Source organism: Penaeus japonicus, unplaced genomic scaffold, assembly GCF_977035675.1.
Source record: "Penaeus japonicus unplaced genomic scaffold, GWHDUDI00000001_assembly GWHDUDI00000039, whole genome shotgun sequence".
NCBI lineage: Eukaryota > Metazoa > Arthropoda > Malacostraca > Decapoda > Penaeidae > Penaeus > Penaeus japonicus.
In genome coordinates, this window is record NW_028234441.1 from 23,800,337 (window position 1) to 23,805,336 (window position 5,000).

The 5,000-nt window shown below is 40.3% G+C and overlaps 1 long non-coding RNA gene across 1 annotated transcript in view; it reads right to left on the bottom strand.

Annotated features, from left to right (window-relative positions):
- Positions 1-5,000, bottom strand: part of LOC122259044 (uncharacterized) — a 17,557-nt gene that overhangs the window by 12,338 nt on the left and 219 nt on the right. Inside the window, exon 2 of the long non-coding RNA XR_015190722.1 lies at positions 1,898-1,962. This is a non-coding gene — a long non-coding RNA (uncharacterized LOC122259044). The remainder of the gene's footprint in view (positions 1-1,897; positions 1,963-5,000) is intronic.

Here is a 5,000-nt window from a genome sequence, read left to right on the forward strand (position 1 = left end):
TTTAAATATGTGTAGACTCAAGATGTAGACATCTTTTCCATACAAGCATATAGGTTAACAAAGAATACAGAGTCCATAAAATATCCGATACACAGCTGGGTTAATGGTGACCACGCTTCACCAGGGAGACGAAGCGGCAACAAGCAAAACCCGCACGACCACTTACACGCCCGCACTATCACTGTGGCTCGCTCGCCCGCCCGCCCGCTCGCTCGCTCGCTCGCTCTCTCTCGCCCGACCCCGATCTCGCTTTCGTCATAAGTCACGTGGGTCGTTGGTGTGTATGTGTGTGCTTTGGACTTCCGGTAAATGTTGATTCTTCTTCGGGAGAAAAAATATATATGTCTGGCACTCCGTAATGGTCGAATATTGTGTGTCATTGTCACTACACGTCAGGCCATGTTTTTATTTTCTTTTTCTTCTCTTTTTTTTATTTGGGTAATTGAGGTCAAGCCAAATAGGATTTTGTCCACTGCATTGCAAGCATTCTTCGGGGTCAAGGCGCTATAGCAACCGCGAAAATATGAAAATCAGGAACATGAATAATTCCAAAAAATGATTGACACCGAAACGGAAACAAAGAACATCGCAAAATGATATGCCTCCGCAGCATGATTCATCGGCGTTCGCATAAGTCAACGGATTCGCGCGTTCAAACGACCTTCGACCGCCATTTTACCCCAACAACACAGACCTCCTTCCACCGAGAAAAGACGAGACAAAGACCTGCACAAACGCACAAGAAAATATCCTAAACCTGGAGAAAAAGACCTTCACACACAACACAACACAAGAATAAAACAAAAACAAAAAAACTTACCGTTGTCTATAACCTATCGTGCTATACATTACCAGAAATGGAACCCCAGTCCGCACGTATACACTAAGGTTAGGACACAGCAACAATAAGTGTGATCTGTAATCTAGGGTGTATAACGGGAAGCTGCAAAGGTTGTTATACACTATTCATGAGACCTGACATTTCTCAGGTGGAAAGGGGGGGGGGAAGCAGGAACCAATAGGGTTAGGTTAGGGTGTACGGCGGTAATTCAAATTTTCTAAAGACCGTTAAATTGTTTGGAAGTTTTCCGTTGGAGAAAACTCTAAATTTGTTATATTTCTGTTTCTAAACTAATGATATATATCTAGTTTTTATGTGAAATGTAATTATAGGATGATAAGAGAGAAAAAACTGGTGATACTTTCGTCTTAAAATATCACATCGATTTTCTGCACATCCAGCGGTGATAACCATGATGATGATGATAATATTAATAACTATAATTGTAATAAACATACAATAATAAAACAATGATGCAGTGATAACGGCATTGGGAATAATGATGATGATAATTTTAATAATGATGATGAGGATAGTAATATCAGTGATAACGATAGTAACAGAAAGGAGGAGGAGGAGGGAAAAAATAAGGAAGAGGAGGAAGAAAATAAGGAGAAGGAGGAGGAGGAGGAAGAAAATAAGGAGGAGGAGGAGGAGGGAAGAAGGAGAAGGAGGAGGAGGGAAGGAGAAGGAGGAGGAGGGAAGGAGGAGGAGGAGGAGGGAAGGAGGAGGAGGAGGAGGAGGAGGAGGAGGAGGGAGGAGGAGGGAGGAGGAGGAGGAGGAGGAGGAGAAGAAGAAGAAGAAGAAGAAGAAGAAGAAGAAGAAGAAGAAGAAGAAGAAGAAGAAGGAGGAGGAGGATAAGAAGACGAACAAGTAGATAGAGAAGTCGAGGCAGAAAAAGAAATAGAAGGTATTAAAGAAGAAGAATCAGAATCAGAAGAAAAAGACGAAGACGAAGAGAAGGAAGAAAAGATGAAGAAGAAGAGAAAAGTAAACGAAAAAGAAAAAAGAAAGACCAAACAACCAAACGCGGAAGCAAACACCAAAAGCACTTACCTTTGCATATTTAGTTCTTGCGATGACGTCACCTATTACGTCACCTCCCCCTCTCCTCCTTCGACCTGCATAAACCCAAAAGGAAATCGATATAAAGGGGCAATAACATGCATTTATAACTGGCTGCTCCTACATCGACATGGCGCGCCCCTTCAGCACGGATCTGACGAGTCGAAGGCCACGACTAATTCGTGTGTGTGTGTGTGTGTGTGTGTGTGTGTGTGTGTGTGTGTGTGTGTGTGTGTGTGTGTGTGTGTGTGTGTGTGTGTGAGTGAGTGAGTGAGTGAGAGAAAGAGAGAGAGAAAAGAGAAAGAGAAAGAGAAAAACAGAATGAGAAAGAGAGAGAAAGAGAAAAAAGAGAGAAAGAGAAAAAAAGAGAAAAATTGAGAAAGAGAAAAAAAGAAACAGACAAAAAAAGAGAGAAAGAGAAAAAAAGAAACAGACAAAAAAAAGAGAGAAAGAAAAAAAGAGAAAGAAAAAAAAGAGAGAAAGGGGGGGGGAGAGGGAGAGAGAGAGAGAAAGAGAGAGAGAGAGAGAGAGAAAGAGAAAGAGAAAGAGAAAGAGAAAGAGAAAGAGAGAGAGAGAGAGAGAGAGAGAGAGAGAGAGAGAGAGAGAGAGAGAGAGAAAGAAAGAGAATGACAAAATCCCATACCGAACACAGGTATATTTCCTCATACATTTTGCACATCAAAATGACATCGAACGATTATCTAACCATCACGATGCAATACAAAAAAAAAAAAAAAAAAAAAAAAAAAACACCAGAAAACTTACACACTCGTCAATCAATGCCAAATCTCTCCACTCTCAAAAACATGTCGGATTCATGTCTGTACTATTAATGGAAAGCTGTCAATGAAAGTGACACTGATGGATCTACCTGAATGGGCTGCTGTTTGCCTGGTTAGTCACTGAATGGTAGGCCGATTGATCGCTTTTCTGGCCGACTTTGATGGCTACAGAAGGCTTAGTGGATCACGGTTTTGTGATTGGTGAATTAGAGAAAGGGCGATGATTGGCTATTAAGTGATCGAATCATCAATAGCTGGGGTATTAGACTGTCGGTTTGTTGAAATGTTCATTATTATATATTCATATATAAAGAAAGAGAAAATTAAAATTAACACCAAAATTAACATTAAAATCAAAATTGAAATGACAAAATAAGAATGAAAATGAGAATGAATAGAAAGGAAGGTAGGGTGCGTGGGTAGATATACATAAACATATCCATATACACAAAGGAATATGTGATATGGGCTAGATGGATAAATAGTCGTATAAATAAATCGATTCACTGAGACAAATTTGGATATCTGTAATAGATGTAGAAACCGTCATTTCATAAGTATATCTGACTTTTACATCTCAACTGATAATTATTTACTTATCATTTGACAAGTAGTGGTGTGTACAAACTTTTGGGCTGCGTAAGCCTATATGGGTCACTAGACTAGGTGCCAGACAGACAGACTGTTCTACCTCGGGACACGCCCCTGGTTACAAATACGATACATATTGAAGCGGTCATAAAAATCATTCTAAATTTACCTTTGATCAATAACTGATGTTTTATATGATTACATATATGTTACCATATGTCTAATGGGTCTGACCTTTGACCTGAAACGCTCACCTTTATCCTAAATCGAGTAGGCCAGCGTACTCATTTTAGGTATATGCAATATATATCATGTTCGTTCGTAAAAGCCTGTAGACTGATCCAGAGAGTATGAGACGGCCATAGCGGGTGGAGGAAGAATGAATATTATAAGTCTGCCGAATCTTAAACCTAAGGACATGGCGCACCATTATTCATTACCAATTGGTCTATAAGGTAAATTTTCCGAACAACGCCGCGTCACTAAATACCACATAAGTGGTATCAATGGTTTCCTCTCAACCTCTACTGTTAATTTATTGTGGAGATAATGCGCGCTTCCACCCCTGGACCCCACAATCTGGGTCCTGATAGTAGGGGAGGGCATGAAGTAGATCAGGGAAATTGCGGGGTAAAATATGAATTCCGGCCGTATTTCGTTTGCAAAACCTTAACCCAATTACCTACCTAACTTTGCCTAGTTTTCAAGTTAGCCCTAGCTAAGAGGGGGCTACGCTCCCCTATGGATCTCCCCTATTCAGGGCACTTATGATACTTGTGATACGTAATTAGTTCTGTGGATGAAAATGCCGCGACCACGAATAACCTTAACAATGCGCCATGATGTCAGCAACTGAGACTTCGTATCATATATTCCTCAGGATAGGAAACTAGGACCGATGTTGACGCGACCACTCAATAGAAGGCACTCTATAACTATACTGTAAACAATTGGGAATATTGTGCCATCTATCGAGAGAACATAACAACGCATGCAGGTAATTCATTGGGTGTTTCCAGTCCACAGCTGGTCGCTGGCCGTAAATACGTAAACACAGCCATGTTTGAATTTCAGGGCGAAGATGATGTTTTTCGAGGTATTTTGCACAATGTATGTTGCTCGAAGTGCCCCAAATAGGGTGCATCCATGGGGGCGAAGCTCCCCCTTGGCTAGGGCTTAATTCAAAACTAGGTAAAGTTAGGTAGATAATTGGGTTAATATTTTGCATACGAAATACGCCCCGTAGTAGGACGAGGTAGCACGAAGTGCCTTAAAAAAGGGACCCAGATTGTAGGGTCCAGAGGTTTAATTGCACATGATATCCACATTATATGAACAGTAGAGGTTGAGAGGAATCCATCGATACCACTTTTGTGGTATTTAGTAACGTGGCGTTATTCGGAAAATGTATAGAAATGTTATCAAGAGTAAAATCAAGAAGGAATTCTGATTGTGATCACAATGAAGAAACCTACAAGCACGCCATGCATATCTTTCATGTTTTCGAAAGGGAAAATGACTTCAAAACTAATATAAGTCCTTAGACCTTGTATATTCGGCACCGTATATTCTTATAGATAAATGGTATTTTTCTGAGGTATATTGATATTAGCAATGCACTCCCTGTTAATGCATTGTGTGCATATTTTATGTTCATAAACTTTAATTTATCAGTTTCAATACGTCGATGCTTATGGTTCCTTGGCAAGGCTAAAGACACA